The sequence below is a fragment of the Polistes dominula genome, unplaced genomic scaffold, assembly GCF_049000335.1.
Source record: "Polistes dominula isolate Pdom_NZ unplaced genomic scaffold, Pdom_raw_medaka contig_31, whole genome shotgun sequence".
Lineage (NCBI taxonomy): Eukaryota > Metazoa > Arthropoda > Insecta > Hymenoptera > Vespidae > Polistes > Polistes dominula.
This window is the reverse complement of record NW_028300925.1, coordinates 2,893,517-2,920,723: the sequence shown is the minus strand read 5'-3', so window position 1 is coordinate 2,920,723 and position 27,207 is coordinate 2,893,517. Positions and strand designations below refer to the sequence as shown.

The 27,207-nt window shown below is 37.8% G+C and overlaps 1 protein-coding gene across 1 annotated transcript in view; it reads left to right on the top strand.

The window, feature by feature from the left end:
- Positions 1 to 27,207, top strand: part of neo (ZP and PAN domain-containing protein neyo) — a 185,036-nt gene that overhangs the window by 52,423 nt on the left and 105,406 nt on the right. The window contains exon 2 of the mRNA XM_089171092.1: positions 642 to 760. The gene's annotated coding sequence lies outside the window, so the exon portion shown is untranslated. The remainder of the gene's footprint in view (positions 1 to 641; positions 761 to 27,207) is intronic.

Below are 27,207 nucleotides of genomic sequence, written 5' to 3'. Positions count from 1 at the left end.
TGCAGTATAGGGCCCTTTGAATGGTTTCGGATTTCTACGTAAACACATGCGACACCTGGGAAGAAACGATATTCTGTTATTTTCAAACAAAGTTCCTTTATGCATGATTTCCATTACGATCTTTACCAAAAACATAAGCTATACCCATCAGTGGACTATAGAGGGTGGGTCCTTCTGTTATTGGTCGATAATATTCATAATTTCCTTCCCTCTTCAAAGGGGTGTTACTCTTTTATGATATAAATATGTGAAAGAAAGTCAATCAGAGCCCTTAGTCTATCAGTTCTTAATCTGTATCAGTCTGTTTATTTGTTTGTCTGTATCGGTTCTTTAGTCCTTAGTTCGCAGTACAACAATTATACTTTCAATCTGTTATATTCGTCTGCGTATTTTATCGGTCAGTTCATCAGTTTATTAGTCAGTCAGTCAGTCAGTCGGTCTTACATTCATAACTCTTTTGTATTCCGTATTTTTGTAACCATGCCACTTTTTTTGTAAACTATTTGTAAATACCGTTCAACATTACATCATCATAATTTAATAAACTATATTATATCATCATCTTCAGTTATATATTTCTCTCTGTCTGAATCTCACAATTTTTACGTTTACTATCAAGCTTTTTTCTCTTGTGATTGCAGGATCATCGTCATCTTAGCAAGTGGAACGTAGAAAAAAAAAAAAAAGGAAAAACAGAAGGATTGCAGAAGGAAGATTTCAAACAAGCCAAGAAGCGACTTCTATTCACGCATCTTTCACAGTGAGTCAATGAAAATCGAACGTTTTACGATCTTCTTTATCTATTCACTCTATTTTTTTCTTATTTTTTTTTTTTCATTTTCATTTTCATTTTCTTTTTTGTTTTTACCTCTTACAATCTACGAATTATATACGTGACGGTAGATTAGAAATGATACTCTCTCGAATTTTATCCATTTGATTTTTATGACATAAGTCAGCCTGTAAGTTTGCGATTACGCGTCAAAAAGTCGATAGGAAAAGATGTTTTGAAAATTTATCGTCGTTTCTACTAACAATAAAGCGGACCACCGTCCGCGTCGATCGTAAAGAGAAATATCGCCATCACTGTTAGCCGATAACTGCACTATACGTATCGTATCGTATCGTATCGTATCGTATCGTATCGTATCGTATCGTATCGTATTCCAACGATCGTCGAATCGTTTTGATACCATGACGATCTTTATGAGCGTAACTTTACCGTCTCGACGAAGATATTATTCCTCGTCTTTCTTCATCTTACCCCCCTTATACACCCTAACCACCACCACCTCATTCTCCTCCTTCTTTTCTTAAGTCCTTTACCAGGAGGTTACCGTTTTTTTTTGTTTTTTTTTTGTTTTTTTTTTTTTAAAGAATAAACGAGCTTTCGAACGTGGATCGTAACACGTTGACCGAAAAGAACTCTCTGTCTATCGAACGATTCAACATCTTGACGTACGATACGTGAACTTTTTTTTCCTCTCCCCCCCCCCCGCCTCCCCCTACATACGTTTACTACACTTTGATTTCTTTCGTGACCAACACTATATCGTCGTTTATGACCGTGCCAGGCAACAGCAGGGATACTACGTTCCAGGCACCAGAGAAAAGCATTTTCATTTTTCCATTCCGACTATTTACTCCCTTCGATCGTTACTTTTCTTGCGACCGTTCCACAGACAATATATACTTGCCGATAATTTCTATACGTTATCGATCATTCTTCTCCTATACTACCATTTGTATTTGTATCACGTACCAATGTATAATCGTGGACAACGAATATTAAAAAAAAAAAAAAAAAAGGAAAATGAGAATAATTTTCTCCTTGCACAGATATTATCGTATTACTCCATCATTTTTTTTGTTTGTTTGAAATGATAATTTAAAAAAAAAACAAATTATTTATGAAGTATAATTCTTATTAGCATAGAACGAACGCTTGGAAATTAATCGGTTAACTTGCTTTATCGTTTGGCACGAGTAACGTAACGTAACGTAACATAACGTAACGTAACGTAACGTACAACACCGTGTAAATAATTTATAACCTTCCGTATGTATTATTAATCGTCGTCTACATGTGATGATGTAGAAAAGGATAGTAGTAAAATATTATAACAAATCGTTTCACGTCACGTTTCATTTTGTTCTCATTTAAAGTTGGCAATTAATGTGATCGCGAATGTCATAATAAACTGACACCACCCTTTTTCGTCTTATCGATTAAAATAAACGAAGATTTTTGAGATGATATAAAATAGATAATACAAAACACTGTTGTAGATAGTATATCGAGCATGTTTGATATTTCTTATCTTTTTTATTTTTATTTCGTCTTCTGTACGTAAAGATAAATAGATAAGAATAGTAGACATCTTTCGGTATCTATCACAATCTCAAGTATCTTTAAACTCGATCCCGTGTTCATTACGTTGAACGTCGTGTACCGGTTTACCGGTGTCGTTCTAAAGACACTTTACAAGAAGATTCGTAACACTATCCGGTTTTAAAATAATATTCAACTACCAACTCATCGTTTATCGTCTATGAATATAAGCTTGAGAATTTGATCTTATATTTATTTGCATTAGCAACACATATCCGTGAACGAAGATGAAAATCGAAAGAGAAAAGGGGGTAAGACCTAACGTAGTGACCTAACAGAGGCAGAAGGGGGGGGGAAGAGTTAGGAAGATAGAAAAAAAGGGACACAAGGAATTAAGCATCCGTGCTCCTTGCTTATGTTAGCTTAACCCCCTTCCAGCCCTTCTCCTGTACTTCAAGATATCTCGAGTGGCAGTGTAACGCGGTAGAACGGTACGTAATTAACGCCTCATGTAGATGCTATCGGGGTCTAGGAAGATACGCGAAGGGAAAGGGCCGCGTGACGACCGGTGATATACGGCCTTAGCTTACCGTAATGGAATATTATTATCGGTCAACATCAACTAGTTGGGGTTGAATTAGTGATAGTAGTAGTGGTGGTAGTGGTGGTGTACGCCTCTGGCGACGACGTCCACATTGATAACGTACGTTCACGTAGACATTATTTTCATACTACTAGGTGATAACTATTATAATACCTTTCATTTCTTGTCTTATAAATAATAAAATAAAGTAGTTAATACTATTTTTTGTTTGATCTTAGTCGGACATAGAATTGGATCTTCGATCGTATCGATATTTCTTACTGTTCGAAGAATATTTTTCGCGAATAGATCAAATTCCTGAAGTTTTTACTCAACTACTGGTACTACTACTACTACTATTATTACTACTTTTTTCCCCTCATTCCTTCATTCCAATCTTAACACAATGCTTTTTCCTTTTTCTTCTCAATGAGTAGTAGAGTTTAGACTTTGAAAGTTAAATATAGAGTTGGCGCGAGGACAATTCCGAAGTGGCTTATTCGACGAAGCGGAAAGTTTATCCGAGGGATAATTGTCGAACAAAAGAATCCAAGCTGTCTCTTGGAACCGAGAGAGAGAGAGAGAGATAGAGAGAGAGAGAGAACATTGAAAGGACGTTTTGACCAGTAAAATAATGCGAAAACGAAAACGCGTTGAAAGTCGATAGAAAATCGGTAGAGAAATCTAGAAAAGGGTTAAGGAAAGAAAGGAAAGGAAAGGAAAGGAAAGGATTCGAATGAGCAACGCTGCCCATTGTGTTCCTAGAACTCCCTGTCGAACTTTGTCGTGACTTCTTAAAAAGTCGTAAAGGACAACGTTGAAAAGGGAACATGTTCCAAAAGTGTCTTTCACAAACGTGAACGTTTCTCAACGGTGTGGTGTTCTCCTTTTTCATATAATCTAACCCACTGACAACTCTTATCTGTCGTTGACTAGAACGATTATATTTTTGCCTTTTACAGGCCAGAAAATATCCTTGCAATACCTCTTTTAGATTTTGATCCAACCAACTTCTCTGACTCTTCTGATAATACAATTTTTCTGCTACAAATCGTACGACATTATTGGAACATTTACTGAAATGTCTATACACATACGCGCACACATACATACATATATAACCTACATATGAACGACATATTTTCGATAGGAACGTATAATACCCGAAATATAGATTCGGATTTACAAAAACTAACGGGAGGACTGATCAGTATTCCCGATGCATATTTCATTCGCGCGGGTGGATTGTCCCGATGCAACTGTTGATAATTTATGTGGCTGTTAATTTCTACGATAGCAACTCGACCGTTTGGCGATTTATTTACACGGGAAATACGGTCATTAGTATTTATTTGTAATCAACGAACGAAATTGCATTAACGAGAGTGGACGAAAGACAATCGTTTCTCGATTACTCAAGCAAAAAAGAAAAAGAAGAACCAAAATTTTGGTCACGAGAAAATCAAATTAATTTGAAATGAGTAATTGTTCCTTAAAGAATCCCATTCTGTTTCTTGCTTTCCTTTTTTTTTTTTTGAAGTTAGATTAACACTTTACTGATGGGTAGCTGTTCGAGAATCCTATGCCGGAAACTCAGCCGCATATCGTCCGAGACACCGGCTCGGTTTCGGCTTAGAATGTCGCGCACGAATATATGCGCTTTTCTTATGCTCTGGTAAAATTGTAAGCTTTGTGTTATTATAGGATAAGCAAATTCAATAAAATCTTTTATTTTAATGATATTAGTGTTAAACAATATTTATCGGTAAGCTCTGTGGAATAAAAGTCGATTAATCGACTACCGGTCGGTAAAGTGTTAACATTTATATCATTTTTATCGTATAACGGTCTGACAATATTTAAGAAGCAAATGTAAAAAATATAGTCGCACATGATCGGTTAAACGTCGTTTAAATAAAGCACATAAAAGGTTAGAGGTAAGAAGGGCATGAAAAGAGTTACGTGTAAAGTATGTAATAACGGTACGAGACGTTAAAATACATGCGATTAAAGAGAATAAGAAGGGTGCGAGGAGTATAGTAAAAGTAAGGAGGGAGAAAGGGAGGGAGGGTTAAACGATCCGACAACGAGAGAAAAAGGAATGAGAAAAGGTGAATAGATAGATAGATAGATGTAGTAGCTTCACCAGTACCAACACCAGCACCAGTACCAGTACCAGCACTATGAGCATCAGTACTAAGGTGCTGAGAGAGCTCGTAGAATGCGGGAGGAAGATTCTAGGTGCGCCTTTCAAAGTGAAAATTGAGACGCGATTACGTACTTTATGGCAGCGACGATTTTCGAAAAATATGGCCGGCATACCGACGCAACGGCTAAGTCATAAAATCAGCATATTCCCAGGGCGTAGAACAGTATCATGAATTTCTTGAAGGGAAAAAGAAAGTAAGAGCCCCGGATCTGGAACGAAGGATTTATTCGAGCATAGATTACGGGTTTTGCCTTCTTCGTCAAGCTAACTTCTTGCCCCCGACGTATACAGAAACATCATCATGCGCGAACAGACCTGGCGTTAACGAACATTCTTCCTTTTTATATGTTTTTTTTTTTTTGGCCAAAATTTAAATTTATGAAAAAAAAAAACAACAACAACAATTTAAAATAAGCTAGGAAAAAAAGAAAAAAAAAATACGCGAGTAAACTCAGTAGAGGAACGTACATTTCTGATGATTCGTGTGTGTGTGTTTTTTTTCTCTTCTTTTTCTCTCATCAAAACTTTTCACCGTCGAGTTAGTTTTTTTTTTTTCCTTTCTTTTTTCTTCTCACGTGAAAACTCGGCAACCTCGACACCGATGATTATATTCGCAAATAATCCCCGAACGTCATTGTTAACATCGACGATCGTTTCGATAAATGAGGCTAATGTAATCGCGAAACACGCCGATTGATACACACATGTTTCCTATGCGAATATTGAGAATTGCAAAAAAAAAAAGAGAAAAAAAATCTTCTTTCTTTCGCGTTGAAACAATGCACGTATCCGCCGGAAGCGACACCCCTTTTTATTTTTTTTTTGTTTTTTTTCTTTAAACCGTGTTTGTTAGTATAACACGAAGACTCTTTTTTTTTTTTTTTATATGTACCCCCTCTTTCATCGAAGCATTGGTCTTTGGTTGGTTGGTGTAACATTGCGTTTGTATACGTAATGACTATTACTTATTCGCCTCCGGCCCGGCCCCTCCCTCCCTCTCACCCTCCCTCTCTCACTCTCTCTCTCTCTCTTTTTCTTTTTTATTTTTCTCTCTCACCTTTCCTCCTTTTACTCTTCTTCCTTTACCCGACAGCTTACATCAGTGCAGCGTGCAGTAAACATGCACTTTCAAACGTTACATCTGTCTAGAGTGCGAGTGTTGTTACTCGCTTGAACTCCTCTTTCTGCTTTACCTCTTCTTCAGTCTTTTTCTTCTTATTATTCTTCGTATTATTCCTCCATCTTCTTCTACTTCTTCTTCTTCTTCTTCGTTTTCTTCGTTTTCTTCGTTTTCTTCTTCTTCTTTTGCTCAGACGTTCCTTCCGTCTCGTGGAATTCGCGTAACGGTACGAGTTGAAATTGTGGCATATCGAAAGCGCGAATTGCACCGGCGGTACCGTGAAATTACACCCATTGCTCGTAGTATAAGAAAACCACTGCGCGTACCTGCGTATCGTCAGTTCCAGCGCGTTCCTTGTACCCATCTCTTTCTGTCTGTCTCTCTCTCTCTCTCTCTCTCTCTCTCTCTCTTTCTCTCGGCTGGCTACTTCTCTTTTCCTTTTCTTTCTTTCTTTCAACTTTTACGTATGCTAGATTTATCTTCGTGTATGTATCCCTTAATATGTACCTACTTGCTTTTGATCTTTACACACGATCTTTTTTGATTAAAAACAAAAAATTATTGTTACTTTTTTTTCTGGGTGGGGGGTGAGGACTGGGGCTGGAGGGGGAGGGGGGGGGGTATCTACGTTCAGAAAAACGATGTTCAGGTATTAGTTTGATTAGTTTGTCGGTTCTTTGAACGTACAACATCTTGTGTGCGATGAAGAGATAGAAGAGAAAGTAAAGTGAGACCGATAGATAGATCGCGAGATCACTTTTGATCGACTACGAAAATAAAGGATCGATTCTAATCTGTGTTCGATACACGTCAGCCAATTAGAGTTCACCGCGAACATCTCTTCTCCTACAAGTTAGATTACTATACGTATCCCATCATCCCTATACTCGATGGTGTGTGGTGTACTTAATGATGACGTTACCTATAATAATCGTTTATAGGAAAGGAAACTAGGAAATATTATTATCAAATCTAATAATAATAATAATAATAATAATAATAATAATAATAATAATAATAATAATCGTTCATATCTTACGATTTTAATCGATGATTTGATTTAACGAGAATCATCAGAATTTTTTTGTTTTTAAGTAAAATTATTGAAACGTCGTTACATTTATTTATTTATTTCTTTTTTTGTTGTTGTTTAATTTATAAAATAAAAAAATAAATTGTCTCTACTATCGAAGAAAGTTACTGATTTTAGTCAAAGGTGATTTGGTGGCTGCTGAATTATTTGAAAGATGAAGGTAAAAAAAACCGTGAGGATCGATGTTGAAAGACTCGAAATAAAGTCTCTCTCGTTTTAATTTAGATTCTAGAAAAATGAACCCTACCGATAATGGACAGTCGTTTCGTTTCTTTTAAGATGTTGAAACGTGAACCATCCACCACCACTATCACAAGTATTACTACTACCACTAGCAGCAGCACCACGATTAATAATAGTAGAGTCGCTACAAACTCTCATTGCCTTTGGGCTATCTCTTTATTGGACGCTTCCTTGCATAATCAATACCAAACCATTTCTTTCCACGATAAGTAGTATATATATCTACCGAGAATCTACTTTTATCCACTCTTCAGACGCGGAATAACATTATGCCGAAAGAATAGCATTATCGTTTCTCTTCTTCTTTCTTTCTTTCTTTCTTTCTTTCTTTCTTCCATCTTTTCGTTTCTTATTCGATCCTATCTAGATGAACTTTCTTTAAAACGCAGATATCTCGTTTTTTACTGAAGGATTTTCATCATACGTAAAGGTATAAATAAATCTTCGTATTCAATATATAAACGTAGGTGGAATGAGAAGGTGGCAAAGAAGAAGAAGAAGAAGAAGAAGAAGAAGTTTTAAAAAGTAAAGAATAGAAAGAATAATAGTGAATCGCGCTAGAAAGTAAAACGAATAAGAGAAAGAGATAGAGATAGAGATAGAGATAGAGAGAGAGAGAGATAGACGTGGAAAAGAATGTTCGTGTCATTCGCGAGTGTCGAACCGAAGCGAAATAAAGAGGTAAGACGGATCTCGTAAGACATTGGAGACAGGAAGTCGTCGGTAGTCTTTTTCTCTTACTATTCCTTTACTTTTTCACCCTCAATATCTCTCTCTCTCTCTCTCTCTCTCTCTCTCTCTCTATTTTCTTTTCTTTTTCTCGTTTCGTACTTTCCTTTATATACACTTTACCTTTTTCGCATTTACCGTGTAACCGAAAACTTTGGGTTAGCAAAAGGGAGAATTCCTAAGAACAGAGACGGAAGATTAATCTAAGAGTCGAACGAAATAGCAGAAAAAAAAGGAAAGAGAGAAATAAGAAGATAAAAATAAACGAGAGAGAGAGAGAGAGAGAGAAAGTATAGTAACTTCGGGTAACCGAACTTCTTCTTCTTCTTCGTTGGGATCTTTGTTACTCCTTTATGTATACTTCGTATATACATAAAGCTAGAAGCTCGCTACCGACACCTCACTATCTCGGAATAATATTACCCAAGTAAGAGAAGTAAGTTGAAGGGTCGAAGGTGGCGAATATCGCGAGAAAAGATGGAGGTCTCTACCAAAAGTAGAGACCTTCTTTTTCTTTTCCTCTTTTTTTTTTTTTTTTAAGTCTGCGAGCGATTAAATATCATATTCAAATATTCCACCTTATTTCTCTCTTTCTCTCTCTCTCATTCTGTGTTACTTTAACCCACGATAAAACGTTTCCTTTCCATCTACTTTGGTCGTTTTCTTTCCCCTTTAAAAGGTATACGTCCTTATTCTATCCTTCTATCTTTTACTCTCTCTCTCTCTCTCTCTCTGTTTCTTCTCGAATTCCATAGATCTCAACGTCAAAACTGTACGATAGAAAAATCAAAATTCCTTCTTCTTCTTCTTCTTCATCTTCTTTTTCTTCTTCTCGTGGCTGGACAGGAGAAACTTGAGAGAAAGAGAAAGAAAGAGAAAGAGAGAGAGAGACAAGGCACGGCACGTTTCAAACGAGACAAGGTACTCTATTCACAACACAATATTCCTCTTTCGATCTTCTACCTCGTTATCCTTTTTCTCAGTTTACACAAATCATAGGATCTTCAAGTTCTTTTTTCTTATTCCGAAATAAACTTCGAACTAAGAAGTAGAAGTAGAAGAAGGAGGGGGAAATGGAAGTAGAGCTCGAACAACGCGAAAGTAAGCAAACTAAAGATAAGAAAAAGAAGGGGTAAAGAGAGAGAGAGAGAGAGAGAGTTAGCCGAATAATAGTTGAAGTGTTGTTGCATCAGGAAGAAAATAAAAAAGAAGAAGAAGAAAAGAGAATAAGGCGAGAAGAGAAGCCACGACCCGGAGGGTCCCTGAAACGAAGGCAAGGGAAGTACGAGAAGAAGAAGAAGAAGAAGAAGAAGAAGGTACCCTGCATTCCTTCACGCTTATTGGTTTCATCAGATTGCTTTGCTTCTATTAGGTGTGCTGTCTATACGGATATACCACGTACCGTCGGCACGTTCTCTAATACCCTGAAGGAACACCAAACAAATGAAACGGAGCTCTCCTCTCCTCTCCTCTTCTATATATCTATCTATCTCTATCTCTATCTCTCTCTCTCTCTCTCTCTCTTGGTTAGTTCTCTTCCACTTCCTCAACCACAACCATCTACTTCTCTAATATATATATATTCCTCCCTTCTCGTGCTTCAACCCTCTTCTCCTATCTCTCAGCCACACCACGTTCTCGAGTAGCAAGAGACCGTTCGATAGTAGTTGCGCAATATGGGGTCGAAGAACCACACCTCCAACCCTATATATATATATATATACCTTCGATAAACGTTCGTATTGTATACGAGGACCCACACACACACACTCACACAGTCAAGTAAATTTCGGGAACCCGTTCATATGCATGTATTCCTAACGTAAGTGTCTATTCTGTACTGTTGTAACCATTTTGACGTTCGAATATGCATTGAAACGCGGATAGACAACTAAATGGGATGAAATTGCGAACATTTAACTACTAATACACAAACGGGAGATAATAAAGTTAATAAAAAAGTTATATATGTATATAGAGAGAGTGAAAGAGAGAGAGAGAGAGAGAGAGAGTGAAAGAGAGAGAGAGAGAGAGAGAGAGAGAGAGAGTGAGATAATGGATAAGTGGAAAGAAGAAAGAGGAGAGGAGGATAATCTTTGCTTCATTCACCCTTTCATCCGATAAAAGAGGTCAGTGAAATGAAAAATGGTAGGACGGTTAAAAGAAAAAGAATGGAAACAAGTGGATGGATAATCTTGGTTAGATTTACCGAGCTTTTAATCCCGTAAGCGGATTAGAAGGATATGCTTTGATGGAGGAGAGTGGGAGGATGTGGATTTGTTAATATCTTCATATCAATGTTTACACGCCATTTCTCACAACATTTGTATTTACACGATGAGAAATAAGAAGACGTAACCAAAGAAAAGAATTATAGAGATAGAGAAAGAGAGAGAGAGAGAGAGAAAGAGGATCTATACGTTGGCAATGAAAACGTGCGTTACGACGTTAATAAAGACGAATGAAATGGAAAAAGAAAGTTTTCTCGCAATCGGTTCGGGTAACACTAACAAATCCCTTGAAACGTAATCAAGTTACGAAGAAATACGAAACTTGCTTACGTAGAATACATACATATATATATATAAATGTATAGGTTGAGATGCATATATCGTGTTACCATGTCCTATGTGTATATAATATGTGTGTGTATACGTAAGAACCTATAGGAGGATTGGCGGGCGCGTTTCTACTATCAACGAAACGTAAGTATCATCGATGTAGAGTAGTACTCCCGTGGCTGGGCAAAGAACGAAGAAGGCGGTAAGAAAAGAAAGTACGGGTAAGCGTACAATGAAAGAGCACTTGCAGCTATATAATACATATGTATATATGGGGATGCACTATATACATTTACATATATGTAGATGCGCCGTACGCTCCGAATGCAGCACTTGAGGTCCGTGGAGGGCGGACTACGTGTACGCCATACACGTCGTCGACTTCCTTAGATCGTATATTGCGAGATTTATAAATCTTGTAAATATTCAAATTGATTCGCTTATTAAATCCCGTGAACATTGTAGGATAGAGAATCGCTCTTCTGTCTCTTCCTATTTCTCTCTCTCTCTCTTTCTTGTTATTCAACGAGGAAATACCAACGAAGAGAGAGAGAGAGAGAGAGAGAGAGAAAGAGAAAGAGAGAGATACCAATGGGAGAAATTAAAATCGGGTAAACGCGACGAACTCGAAAATCGATAGTCGTTCCCATCGTATACAAGTTTGATGGTTAACGCATTCACTTGTTCAAATAATGTTGCATAAATCGATACGTTTAAAACTACTATTTCAACATTTATGAAAGAACAAAAAATAATATAAAAAAATAAAAAAAAAGATACATGTGTGTATATAAAGATAGAGAATACAAAATAAAATCACTATCATATTTTCAATGATATTTTATCATCAATTTTTGTTTTTTTTTTTATTAAATGGCTGTTCGAACGTAGTGAAAATATTTGTAAGATAAATCTTTCCGAGTTACGTGAAAAATAGTCGATAAAACGTTAATTAATCAAATAGAACGAGCCCCGAGTAATAGTATTAGTAGTAGTAGTAGTATCGTATAAAGATTAAAATCAAACGGGGGAAAAATGAGTGTGCGATAAGGACGATGGAGTAAAGGATAGTAGGATGTTTTTCCAGGTAACGGGGCGACAACGACGACGAAGACGATCCACCACGACGTACCACCACGACGACGTTAAGCGAGATGATAACAATCGGGTGCCCAAGTAGCCGTGAATTACGCGTTTAGTGCCGTGTCCGTCGTTAACGTCCGCTCACGTCCGTCCATCCGTCGGCCCGTTTCACGTAATACTGCGCATACACACACATACAGATACAGATATATACATATGTATATATATATATATATATATATATATATATATATATATATATATATATATATATATATAGGGAGAGAGAGAGAAGAGAGATTTCTCTGAGCAAGAGCTGCATATCTGAACATCGTTCGTCCGTGAACACGAGAGAGAATAAGCTTGAAACGTTATCGACTCGCTTTTCCATGCTACGACCTTCCTCCTCGGATATGCGTTAGTAGATGTTTTCTCTTATAGTCCTTTACGTCGTCACGTTATATTTCATTTTTACGACATATTACAAGTTGCACGTTACGTTAACTTTCACCTCCCCGATATGGCTGTATATTATACACAGGGTGGTGGTGTGTATCATAGTAATATGGATATCGTAATAAGCGAAACCGTAAAGACATTGAAATGTTCATTTTTCTTATAACTAACGAATATACAAATTTTATAGAATGTATTTTATTGAAAAAGTATTAATGATAAATTTAGGATAGAATCGTTGAACTTTTAACACGTATGAAATTATTATCTATGATAATCATAATCATTAGAAATGTGTTTGATTATTTTCACGCTTATAACATGATCGCGATGTTCACATCTTTTATAACATACATGCAAACATATATAAGTACTTACATATATATATATATATATATATATATATATATATCATATATCGATGTAATTATGCGATCGGGCTTTTATGCTATGTTATTTTTATGTTCGGGTTATACAAGCTGACGGATAAAGCAGACTGAGAAATTTATTGAACATACCGTAGATCGGTTCGAACAAGAAGAATACCGAGCACGATCTCGCGAAGAAGAAGAAGAAGAAGAGGAGTGCCTCGAAATCGGCTAAGAACACGATGACCCTCGCTTCCGCGGACTCTATCTTCGAAGGAATATCGAAGAGAATATTCAAAGGCTTGCTAGGTTGCTAGCTTGCTGCAAGAGAGTATGGTTAACGGTACAAACAGCGCGCGAGTTGCATAGAACGCGTGCAACGCGATGCAAAACGAGGGACGACCGACCTCTCTTCTTTCGACGAATAACTCTACTTTTCTTTTTACTTCTTTTTTTATTTTTTTTTTATTTTTCCTTTCTTTCTTTCTATTTTTTCTTTTTTTTCTATAACCATTTCTCTAACATTTTATTTATTTCTATTGCATATCTTTGGTTCACTCGCGACCGGCTGTAATACGTCGGAGAATCTCGCGAAGAAAGTATCACCGGACACGGAAGAATTACACGAAGACTTTGCGTGTCGCCAACTATATTTCCTTTCCTTCTTTCTCTCTCTCTCTCTCTCTCTCTCTCTCATTTAACGTCTCATTCCGTCCTTTTTTTCTCCCCCTTTTTACTCTCTAACGGTCACATCTTTTCGAACGCGACCATACATACATATGTACATACGTAAAGGTACGTATGACTATTCTCTCCTATATTTATTTTCAAAACGGTTTCTTTAAACGCTTACACAGTGATAGAGATAACGACACGGTTGGTTCTATGTTGAAACATGGTTGGATACTTCGTTACATTGCAATGCTTCTTTTTCTTCTTCTTCTTCCTATTTTTATTTTTTTATTTTTTTTTCAACAAAACTTCGAGAATCCATGAATCACCATAATTAAACGTGTATGGTAAGAATGTTTCAATAAAAATAAATAAAAGTAAAAAGGTTCAATCTAATTTACTCTCTAAAGGACGGGACGAGAAGGGAAGGGATTTAATCGTTAAATCTCTCGTCTAACTTTTTCTTTTGCGTAAGAACCGTCACGATGACTATAGAAACCAAGTTCGAACAAGACAGCCAGTCTCTCGCTGTCGCAGCATTGTCCCCTTTTCAGGGTTCTCCCTTCATCGGTCTTGTTATCATCGTGTAGTCTCATGGTTGTAACACAACTCGCATTATTACCATATAATTACGAGCCCATGCTCCACGAACCCACGGCGTCACGCGCGTTCTACTAGTATATAGAGGATGCCCAAGTTACGTCACGCAGGATAAATATTTTCTCACGACGAGTGGTGCACCGCCTATGTTCTCTCTCATTCTCTCTCTCATTCTCTCTCTCTCTCTCTCACTCTGTGTTATTCTAACAACATATGCTACCACTGGAAACCGCTTCCGCTTTAACCGAAGCAAAATCGTAAGTTTTCAACGAGAGAATATTTTCCACTGTGGTGATCGTAAAAGAACGTAGGACGTAGGAAAAGAATTTCTAAAGTAGAGCTTTGTGTTGGAAAAATAGAACAAAATAGAGCAAAAGAAGAGAGAGAGAAAGTGAAGAGAGACAAGTAAAGTAAAAGATAGAGAAAGGGGAAAGGGTGAAAAAGAAAAGAAAAAAGGTGGACGAGTAAGGGCGGATAAAATCATGGCGAGGACACGGAAAAATATCGAAACCTATATCGTTAATCAGGCAAAAATTTCTGCGGTTACGCTGGCACAGACGGAAAGAGCGGCTTTGGGCAAGTGCCAATCTACCATCGAAGCGAATATCCGCAGCCAAGAAAAAGAAAAAGGGAGAGAGAGAGAGAGACTGGAAATGCACACGACGAATCCTTTTGCTGTTACCTACGGTCCAACAAATGCAGTAGCAGTAGCAGCCAGCCTCCCTCACAGAGTTCACACAATTTTATTTATATTATTCTCCCATCCACTAGCTTTTCTCCACGTCTATCTATCTTGCGTTTGCTTTAGTGCAAAAGAACTATAAAGAACAAAAATCGTTCTAGTTCGTTCCTTCTTCTAGTCCCTTCGTACGAAGATTTCTTCTTCTCTGTGAGAAGGCGACATTTTCTACATTTAATTCACGCGAGTTTCTTTGATGTATCGGCTTTCCATCGAAAAAGGATCACAACGCGTATCAGAAATATGTAGTAGAGGAGTTTTCTTTTGAAGAACTCGTAAAAGACGAATAGATCGAAAAGAAAGTAGAAGTAAAAGAGAAGAAAAGAAAAGAAAAGGAAAGAAGAGAAGCTTCAAATATATACATAATATACATATACATATATATATATATATATCGAACCCAGCACGGATGTGCTGGCACGGGATAATGCGATCGCGATTTTCCGCCTTCGATTAGACGATGCTTCCTCCTCGTGTCTTGAGCGGAGCTAAACTTGTAGATAAGGGGGTAGGGGGTAGAGAAGAGGGTGCAAAGGGGACCCCGATGGATGCGGCTTATTGTTAGCTTCGCATACATCATCCGTTCGAGCTTGGAAAGGAGAAGGAAAGAAGAAGAAGAAGAAGAAGAAGAAGAAGAAGAAGTGTAGTGTAGAGACCCAGAAGAGTAGGAGAGGGACGAAAAGGGCAAAGGCGCGCGCGGCGCACTGCATAAGGAAAAGAAGGTTGGAAAAGGAGCGCGCGACGTGCAAAGCCCTACGGGGAGGAAAGTGAAATACGTTACGATCAGTCTTGGGTCTCTCTCTCTTCCGTAGACGATACGTCGTGACTGCTCTCGATAATGGGAATCCTTGCGGTGGGTGGAATATAATATTGAGGAGAAATAGTAAGATGGTGGATGTGAGAAGAGGAAGAGGACGAGGAAGAAGAAAGAGATGTGCCTCACGAGGAGTCGAGACGAGACTTTCCTCTGGGTACCGTTATATTTCGTGGGGTTCTTCTTATTTACCTTTCTTCCTTCCGCGCTAAGATCTTTCCCTAACTCTACACGTCATATATTTTCCAAGTAGATCTATCTATCGTACATACCATTCGAACTTATGGATAGATAGGTGGGTGAGTGGGTTGTTGGGGCGGGGGAGGGGCGGGGGGGGGGGTGGGAGGTGGTAGTTTATCGAGCAAACAATTTCGTGATAAACTTATCGGATATCGTGCATCGCTTATTTTTTTTTTTTCTTTTTTTAAAACTATTTTTGAAAATGAATCTGCTGTTGCTTCGCTACTGCTGCTACTTCGGGGTAGCTGTTAGCATTTTGAACGTATCGAGAATGGTCTCGACAATGCTTTATATACGCAAGTATGTAAAACGTCCAATTTGATATTTTTTTTTTTTTTTTTTTTTATTTCAATCGTCGATCCTCAAACGATTTTCCACGTTTTTATTTTATATTTTATTGCTAGGAAGTATTTTATATATATATATATATATATATATATATATATATATATATATATATATATATATATATATATTCTGGTAGCGCAGGAGATAGATACACAATACCCATCGTTCAATGTCGAAATGAAATATTTGATAAAGTACAGTAGTGTCCGGAGAATGATTTTAACGAGGAATCAAAAAAGTATCAGCAATATTCATTCCTCGCGTGATTATATTGCTTTCTACTATGACAAACATATATATATATATATATACACGCCTTTAGATGAATCCACGTAATATGATTAAAAAAATAACACAGCTTTGATTTTGGATGGTAATAAAAATATATATTTTTGAATTGAGAGATAAAAAAAGGTACGAATAAATATTTTCAATAGAAAGAAATAAATTCTGTGCTATTTCTGTCTCGAATAATCATTTTGACTATTTCGACAATAAAATGGAGAGGGAGGGAGGGGGAGGGGAGGGGAAGGGGTCCAGAGACGTGTGCGAAACGTGCACGAATTACAAATACGATGAGAGAAAGTCGACACACGCCCTGAGGTTACTATTTCTCTACATTTACGTGTATATATGAGAAGAGTGAAAACCTATGTGCCACGTGATACATTTAAAATCTACGCAAAATTTGTTCCACTTGTATCAGACAGCGATGGTCCCTTCGTAGGTTGTCAAAACTTTCTGAATAGAGAGAGAGAGAGAGAGAGAAAGAGAAATAATTTGCCCTATTTCAAAATAGTCTCCGTTGTTCGTGAAATGTTCATAGGAAGCTCTCTCTCTCTCTCTTTCTCTCTCGGTTGGTAAGAGAAAGAACCGAGACTTGGCAAAGCTTCTCTCTTCTCTATAAAGTGTCGCTTTGAAGTGGCCGTAAACCATCGCGATTCTCGACGAACGTACATGGCAAACCCCATTGTCGATACACCAACGAATATCGTCAATTTGCAAAACCTCACCTTACCTAACTGCGAAAGAATCCAATTTGTTCATTGAATTTATGACCGGTATAACGGTGATTAGACAGTTCAAACGAATCGATGAAATTTTGCAGAAAATTTACTTCCGAATGATAATTCAATAACGTAATGATTATTATTAATATTATTATTATTATTATTATTGACACACAACGGTTACATAAGTAACGTTCATAAAATAGTCCGGACGTGTCTCACCGAAACGATTATTATTCATTTATTAAAGATTAATTGACACATTTATCAATTTATTTTTGATATTGTGTCTCTTTATTAACACGATTGATATGTTTCATATTAAAATATAAATATTTAAGAGCGTTTCAATATTTCGTTTATTTATATTTTTATTCTGTCATCATTAAAAATGTAATTTTTCAAACGTAGTTTAAAAAGTCAATATTTCTCATTAATTTTTATCATCCAGCCGTATGCCAGTCTCCTCTTACTCTCTCTCTCTCTCTCTCTCTCTCTCTCTCTCTCTCACTCACACACTCTTTTAAAAGATGCAGTCTAGAATTATTATAACGACTGCCTCTCATTCATCCTCCCACCGCTTCTTGAACGCCCTATTGCAATTACTATTCCTGAAAGACGTTTATGAACCATGAATCTAATTTCTTTTTATTTTTTTTTATCGTAATTCCTTAAACCTCCCACGACGTTCCAAGCCGAGAAGTCCACCTGCTACCCTGAATATTGATATGCATCGATTTTAAACGGCGGCGCCGGTACCCACGGTCATTAAGCTTACGTCATCGTTTCGCTTATTTAATACCTTGAGAGATACTTCCGGCAATACTGGCTTACGAGGAGTAGTATATATATATATATATAACCTTTCGAAGCAACGATGCACGTGCACCGGTGCACGTACCAAGAAAACGAGCATTTTTATCGTTCATTACGTTTACCTTCGAATATTCACGTAACCGGGTCATTCCGAAGCTCGTTAAAGTTCATCTCTTTATCCATGGACGGATGGATCGTCGCGTAAATTTAAGTTGCGAGAGAATGAGTGAGAGGAACAGAGAGAGAGAGAGAGAGAGAGAGAGAGAGAGAGAAGTAGGAAGGGGGAGTATTTTTAATACAAAAACTTTTCGGTGTACCCTTCGGCTTTGAAAACTCGATCGACGCGAGTTGGGGATAAATCGCTGGCGGGCACCTTTTTAAAATTTATTCCAAACGTATCGGAAACGTTCATGATTTATGCACGAAATAAATAAAGATAACAAGTAAAGCTGTGTGTGAGATAGAGAAAGAGAGAGAATCACACATATATACAAAATTAAACTAGATAAGCTTGAAATAATTTTTCCCTCATTTGATATGCAAAATAACAAAATAAATAATATAACGAACGAACGTATTATTTCTTCTTCATATTATCGAAAAGTAAGAGTTGCGTGAAATATAGGAGAGCACTGGTGGGAGGGATGAGGGTAGGGGACGGGGGGGCAAAGCCAATGGTACACGTTCGTAAATTGTCCGTCGTAAAATTTCTCACCGTGGCAATCATTTTTGTGAACTACTCTACTCACGAAATTACAGGGAAAAGGATCGAGCAAGAGGAATATCATGAAGATTCAAGTAGTATTCGTCTGTAACGTCATTTTGAGATGCACTTCTAAGATACGTGACATAGATATCGGATCACGATCGACGTTGTTCATCATAAAATGCCCTGTTACATTTTGAGTTACGGTTCCTGTCTATCGATAGAATTTCTGTCTGAACAACATGATAACACCGGAGGCAAATCACGTAATGAGAAAACAATGGAGAAAACTAAGAGGACGAAAGAAAGTAGGAAGATTAGATGACCTGGAGACAGGTAGAGAAAAAAAAAACAACAGAAACGGTACATTCGTATCGCGAACAGTAATTTATGTTTTTACTTTGAAATATATAATTTTAATAATTTTTTTTTTATTGATTTTAACTCGAATCAAAAGTCAACGTGCCAAATTTAATATACTAATGAAAGGTACAAAGAAAGAAAGTGGTGTGTCTTGTCATTTTTCGATGGTTTCTCTCCCTTTAGGATAGACGAATGAAAAGAACAGATCTAGAACCTTTTTTCTATCTTTTTCTATCTATTTATCTCACATTTTCTCCGGGTAAGTATTTTAGTGTCTCTTTCGTAGGTAGCAACCTCAGTCAGGTTGACGAAGCCACTTTTCCTGCGATGGTAATCGAGCAAAATATTGTGGCTGGAGCCGCAGGCACCACATCCGTGGTTCTTGACTCTCTCTCTCTCTCTCTCTCTCTCTCTCTCTCTCTTTCTTATTCTCATATCTACCAGGTCTACCATAGTGATATCCACGGATATTACTCCAGTGTGCTCCTTATTTCCTTCTATCCTCGCATCTCTCATGACAGAGAAATGTGAATAACTCCGAACCCTTTCGTTATTCGAAATGAAAGTTGGAAAGGTCCGGAAGAAAAGGGCCGAGGAAAGCTCTTCCTCTTCTTCCTTAGGGAAGAAGAGGAAGAGGAAGAAGAAGAAACGGTGGTTCAGGCTCGTGAATCGAAGAAACGTGGGCGGTAGATGTTAGTAGGGAATAGTTGGTGGGAGGAGAAAAGGAGAACGAACGTGGATGAACGGATGAAAGGAGGAGGTTAGGCGGCTATCCGATTCCATGCCACCTACCTACACCTACATCTACCTTCGTAGCACGGTCGGACCGACCCGTAGCTAAAAGTTCGGAGAAACTTCCTAATGTATGTGAGAGACTCGGTTGGTCGGTGGCTTGCATCCGTTCTATGACCGGGCGGTCCGGGTCGTGACCCACCAACTCCACCTCCCTTTCTTCTTTCTTTCTCGATTCCTTGCTCAGAATTTCCTTCCGTCTACTAACCTTTATCTATCTATCTCTTTCTTCTATTTCACTCTTTCCCGCAAGCGTTCATGAATTCTATCTTTCACCGGTAGAATCGTTTCGCTCACTCTCCACGGTGGTTACTCACGATCGTCCACAGAGAGAGAGAGAGAGACTGATTCACGTTGAAACGAGACACCCACCTACCTTCCTTCATCCACCCACGTTCAAGTGTATAACCATTTTAATATAGTAACTTTGAGTAAGAAATTCTATAACTTACGTAACGCTCGATAAATGGCACAAAGATAAAAAAAATGTTTTTCTATCGAGTTTCCTATTATTCCTTTCGATTCAATAATACTATTATTATTATTATTATATTTTTACAAATTTTAGATCCTATCTTATTCGTATTTTCTTGTTATCTTATCTTCGTATCATAAATAACATCGATAGACATATCTATCAATATTTTCGTCAAAGTTTCTAACCACCAGTTGCAATACAGAGCAATGACCAAATCTTACAAACGCGTACGGTTAAATTCAATTTTGAGGTTTAGAAGAGAAACAGACAAGGGGGAACTGCATCGAAAAGCTTCTATCGTTCTTTTCTCTCTTTTCAATTTTATCCACTCGTTGAACGAAGGAGGAATATCGAGACGAGGAAGAATAAAGAGAAGCGAGAAACGGAATCTCCCCCTTTTCGTCCGGAAATCCGTTCAGGAAAGAAATATTCTACGTTGAGGTAAAGAGAGAAAATTTTCTGGATTTTTACCCCCCCCCCCTCCCAGCACCCATTCACCCTCGGCTATCATCCTCTTTTTCTTCTTCTTCTTCTTCATTATATTCTTCATCTTTTTGTTCTTTGCGGCCGAGAGGAGTCATTTAGGACTCGAACTTTCGGAAGAACCATCTTTCGAATAGGGGAGGGGGGAAAAAGGGGGAAGGAAGGGGTCGTCTATCCACGATTATGGTCTTCTCTTCGTCTTATACTACTCTCGTGGAATTGTTTTACCTGAGAATACAGGTAGTAGTAACTCGGGTGCGTTCAATCACTACGTACACAAAAGTCATCAAAGACGATACTATTACTACTCGGGGTCGTTTGACGTTTGCTGCATGCATTCCCCGGAACCGTACGGTAGTTTACCGTTTTGCCATTTCCGTATCCACTTTTCGCTTAGCATCGCGCGATCCATCACGTTACGCGAAAATGTCATATTTCCTAACGAGCGTAAAATAATAAACGGAACCTGGAAAAAAAGTTTTCTATGTTTATGCGCTAGATGCGCGCGCGTTAGACAGTTCACGAAACAAAAACAAAAAAAGGAATTGTTTTTTTCTTTTTTTGATTACCAACACGCTACATCATCCAACTTGTCATCGACGTCGATGCGATTATCGTGTTGTGTACGAACTTTTTAAAAAAAAATATTGGTTTGTTTTGTTGTATGTTTCGCACGGCTGATAAATGATTTTGTTTTTTTTTTTGGTAGACTATCTTTACATTTTTAATTTTGGCTATGTTTCATCTTATAATTTGTATCGTTTAGAAAATAAAAAAAAATTAAGTTAAAAATGATTATTAATTATACAATAATAAATAATATATTTATTTTTGAAAAAGTACTTACCATACAAACAATTTCTTGTGTTCATATTGAAAGAAGTAAGAGAGTAGTACTGTGCTTACCTGTAACAAACAATATATAATACGCAATTAATAGGAAGAACGGATAGAGTATAAGTTGAGTATCGGATAATCGATAAAAAAAGCACCGTCGTTAAATCAGTCGATCTAAATTACGACAATGACTCGAGAGAAGATTAAATATTTAAACGATACTAGTAAATTTTCTCTCTCTCTCTCTCTCTCTCTCTCTCTTATATTCAATTTTCCATTTAAGCTACGAATGCAAGTTATCGGTTAAAATCTGAAAGAGAAAAGATAACCTGAAGTAGACAGAGAGAGAGAGAGAGAGAGAATCAACTTTTATTCGAAGGAAAGAAAGAAAAAAAAAGAAGAATTAGCCACCCGTTCTTTTCTGGCAACTCTCTTTCATTTCGGCTTACACCGAAAGGTAAAGAAGAGGTAAAGAGAAAAGAGCTGTTAAAAAAAATGGTAAAGAGAAGAGAAGAGCGAAATCGTGCTCTCATTTGGATAATTATTTCAAACTAGGAAGGAACATTTTCACGAGACCGCAAATAGTACGCGCGCGAGTACTTTTTGCGGTAAGATAAGACGTAATCATCTCTCTTCGTCTTCGTCGTCGTCGTCGTCGTCGTCGTCATCTTGTCTCGTCTCGTCTGCGCAAACGTTGAAAATGGCAATTTTCGCAAACATTCGAAAAGATTTCAGAGGGATGATTCTTCCCTGCAAAAAAGGGGAAAATGTTGTACGGCACGAAAATTTTCTTTTCACCTTTTTCAAATTTGCACGTTCCACAACGTTTGTCTTTTCTTTTCCTTCTTTTTTCACCGAATTACGTTTATCGTCGTGGTGTCCTCAATTTTCTACAAGCTCGGTAGAAAACGGCATGCACTGCTGCCTGCCGCCCGCCGTCGTCGTCGTCATCGTCAGCCCTTAAAGGGATGCGTTCCGTTGGAAACGAGAACGAAACATTTTGCAAGTAATACTGCAAATAGTTCTTCCTGCCTGGTAGGATTAAATGAACCGATTGGGAAGAAGGCGCGAAAGAAAGACAAATAGAGACGGGAAATACGGAAAGGGCTAAAAGTCTGTGTTTGCCGATGTCAAATCAACACAAATTGAAATCACCGACTACCGTGTCTCTCCTTCCCTTCGACCCAATCCTTCTCTCTCTCTCTTTCTTTCTTTTGCTCTGTTGACTGTAGAAAATCGACTTTATTCGTCCGTACCTCACAGTCCTGAGACTTTGAAACGAGTCCCTTTCTCCCTCTCTATCTACAAGCCCGAGATATATGTTTTCAAGCGAACGAAATGACAGTACAAGATGAAACAATTCAAAGTCCCGTGAAAAACGATCGACAGAAGAAGAGACAACATTGTTACACCTATTTTTATCTTCTTTATTACTTTCTTTTCTCTCTTTCTCTCGTATTATTTGATTGAGAAAGAGAGAGAAGAACGTTGACCATCTCGAAAATAAAAGAACCGTTATGAATTTAAAAAAGAAACGTAGACAACTCTTAAGTATCTTTCAAAAGGTATAAAATAGAGAAACCAACATAGAACGATGAATGTAATCCGTTGGAGAGTGGGATCTCTACTAGATGATAGAAAGACGGATTATTGGTTTAGCAAAGCATGGAAAGGCTTGCTTCGTCATCTCATAGTAATTCCCAAAATGTAGAGAAGGAGAGAGAGAGTGAGTAGGTCCTACCCAATATAACTACAAGCTCCAGATTTCCTCTCGAGCGAGCAGAGTCAATTAGAGACTTGCTTCCTCTGCTCGTTCTGGGATTTTCAATCTACGGTCAAGGTTAGAGAAGAGCTCTACTACGGTTCTACGAAGGTATTCCTAAAGGGTATGAAGGGATAGGAAGGAGAAATATCTCTCTCTCTCTCTCTCTCTCTCTCTCTGTAAGAGCAAAAACTTAACGCGACCGTAAATCACTAGCTGCTGCCTTTCGGCGGCTTCGTTTTATAACGAGACTCGAAACTTTGACTATCTCTATCTCTTTTTATCTATATATATACATCTATATTTTCTTTAGTATTACACTATCCTCTTACCACAGTGAACAAGATCGGCCTCGAATTCCAAAGCGCTCGTGGCCTCTTGAAAAGGATATACATAACCGCATATCACGTAGTATCTCTATCTCTCTCTCTCTCTCTCTCTCTCTCTTTCTTTCTCTTTCTCTCTCTCTCTCTCATATCTGTGGAACGCGACCGAAAGAAATTTTTCGAGCCGATCGAAACACGAGATTTATAGAGCGAGGAGTAGTACGATGAGAACGCGTGAAATTCCGATGACGCGGTTTAACGGAGGGTGAAATTGGAAGATCGTTAAAAATCGACTCGCTTATCATCGCCCACGACGGAGAGAGAGAGAGAGACAGAGAGAAAGAGAGAGAGAGAGAGAGAGAGAGAGAGAGAGAGGAAGACGTTCATTCTCGATAATCGTTATTAGCGAAGATGATCATAAATTCGATTGCTAGAGATACGAATTCCTTAGTTGTACTTAGAATTCTCTACTCTCATTTGCCATATAGAAAACGTTTGCTAGGATAAATACTAAGAGAGATAGAAATAGAGATAGTGAGATAGAAATAGACAGAGAAAAGAAAAATATTCGTAGTGAAACTTAATCGCTTGGCGATAGAAACAAATTTCATGAAGGAAAGAAGGGGAGGGGGAGGGAGGAGGAGATGTAACTAAACGCTTATCGAGAAATTGCGTTGGGGACGCGTGCGACACACGCCTAACGACTATCGCAAGCGTTGAAAATTATTATTCGATAATCCTTAGAGCGTAGAACTGCTGCTGCTGTTGCTGTTGCTTAACTGCTCTAAGCAATCGTTGTCCTTCGGCGTTATCCACTTTAAAAAAGGATCTTCGTTCGTGCTGTGCGAACATACGTCTTTGGAAGATAATTAAAAGAGGCAAATACACGGATACCTTGTATATGGATAGTGAAAAAGGACGAGGACGAGGACGAGGAGGAGGAGGAGGAGGAGGAGGAGGAAGGAAGGAAGAAGAAGAAAAAAGAAGAAATGTGTCCTCTCTCTCCTTTTTCTCGATCCTCTCCTCTCTTCGATTTCTAATCTGACCGTCGTAATGTCGTCCGTAATTAATACAACTTGTAATCCCCTAAGAGCGGTATTCCGGTTTTGCGTCGGACAAGATATTAGTTGCCGCGGTAGTCGCGCGCTTCTACCAATGGTTTGCACGTAGATAGGATCGGCATTAGGGTAGTCGTCTCTCTCTCTCTCTCTCTCTCTCTCTTTCTCTCTCTGTGTGTAACTCTTGAATCGTTTATGTTAGTGTACGCATGCATATATGAGAAGACGTATCTCCGTCTGTCCTTTTCATTTCCTGCTGTTACGGTTTAATGGAAATTCAGAGAGGCGTACGTTTCCTAATCTGTGCAATTTTGTAGTTCGAACGTACTCCTTCGTTCACCATTACATATCTAACGATCGTACGTGCCTTTCCTTCATCCCCTCTCTCTTTCTCTTTCTTTCTATTTATACGTGTTCTTTATTTCGTGTACAAGTACTTACTACTATGATACTACTAGCAATCGCGTGACTTCCTTCGACTCAATGTCTCTTTAAGCTTTGCGATTATATGCCTCGATGAATACGATACTTACTTACTTACCTACCTACCTAACCTATCCCTTTTTTTTTTTTTTATTGAAATTCATTTAAAATGTGTAACTCGATGACGTTTGCGATTAAGCTCCTGTTCGACGCCCTAACAACGATAAATTTCTTCCCACTCGTTCGATAGTTTCAACATCTAATTCGATACCGCGATAATCTCGTTTGCGGAGCAAAGAGTTTTTACGATAAAAAAGAGCTTCATAGTCTCTCTCTCTCTCTCTCTGTTTCACGAGAGGGAAGATATCTTCTGTGTGTTAGTAGCAGCAGAAGCTCACTTTTTGCCACCCAGTTAGTTCGTTCGTTCGTGCTCTACTTTTTTCAATGAAGTAGAAATTCCTTGGCCGGAAAACGTCTATATCTCGAATCTCGATTTGCTAAACGTTAGTATCGCACGATCTTACCTTCGGGAAAACGGTTGATATAAACGAACTTAAATGTTCCTTTTAACATCGTAATAAGAAGAAAAAAAAAATTGATAAGAAAATACACGCAACAGTAGATGCATTTGTATTTATTGAACTGGTTAATCGTTGTGTCTCTCTTATTTATTTCAATTTAAAATGAAATACAAACGTTAGTCTATTATTTTAATCATAGATTTCAATGTTGGAATTAAAAAAATCATATCTAGAAAAAATATCACAAAATTTAGTTTCATGTTTAAAATTAATTGATTAAAAATATTGAACGGAGTGATCAGTGAACGAAAATAAAGAGATTGAATGGGATTAGAACATTATCAAAATTGAACGATAATTTTCTTTCTGACCAACTATTTGAAAATTCTTTTGATAAAAAAAAAATAATAAGATAGATAGATAGATCGATAGATAGATAGATAGATAGAGAGAAAGATAGAAAAGGAAACGGTACAGATGCGGTCACCCGATCTAATACATCGCGAATGCGGACTTTTTCAAGCCAACCTCGAGGCCTCCTCGTTCCAAGTTTTTATCGGATCTTCGTGGTCGTCGACCGATCTAAAGAACGCGATCGGTCGCGGGATGGTTAGGAAGAGAGTTAGTGTGTGTGTGTCGGTGTATCTTGTGTAAAAGGGAAGCCGAGAGAGAAACTACGTAGGAAAGAAAGAAATAAAGAAATAAATAAAGAAATACAGAAGAAGAAGAAGAAGAAGAAGAAGGAAAAAAGGGTTAGCAAGAAAGGAAGAATGAAAGAAAGAATGAAAGAAAGAATGAAAGAATGAAAGAAAGAAAGAGAGAATCGAGAGATGGTAGAAACGGCACCGCTGTTATGGCCAAGGCACGAACTGTCACCCGTTTCCGCGTGTTTCTTACTCAGCGCGTTCCACAAAACTCACCTCCTTCAAACCCTCCCCCTCTTTGCGCGACAACATGCTGTGCTCTATGCATTCACCAACACGTTTCTTTCTTTTTCTATCTCTCTCTCTCTCTCACACTCTTTTAGTAACTTTTGCGCTCGTTCAATTTCTACCTTTTACTTGTGGGGTTTTATATACACCGTCCGTATGACGAACAACGACGATCGAGAATCCCACGGTATGCACTTTAAGAAAAGAGAACGCATCTCTCATCGATCTAGGAAGCATCGAATAGCCAGTGGCCTTTACGAGTAACCGCTCTTAGTTGTTCTATCTTTCCATTCGAAGCAAGTTCTTACGTGGGTGTACGAGAAAAGTTACGTTCTGTTTGAATTCGTTTATAATTATATTAAATTTCTAATTAAAGTTTTTCTTTAAAAAAAAAAAAAAAAAAAAAAGCAAAAGAAAGAGAATGTTTAATTTTACAAGTTGTTTCGAATTATCTTACAACACTTTCATATATATATATATATATATATATTAATATTAATATTAAAATTT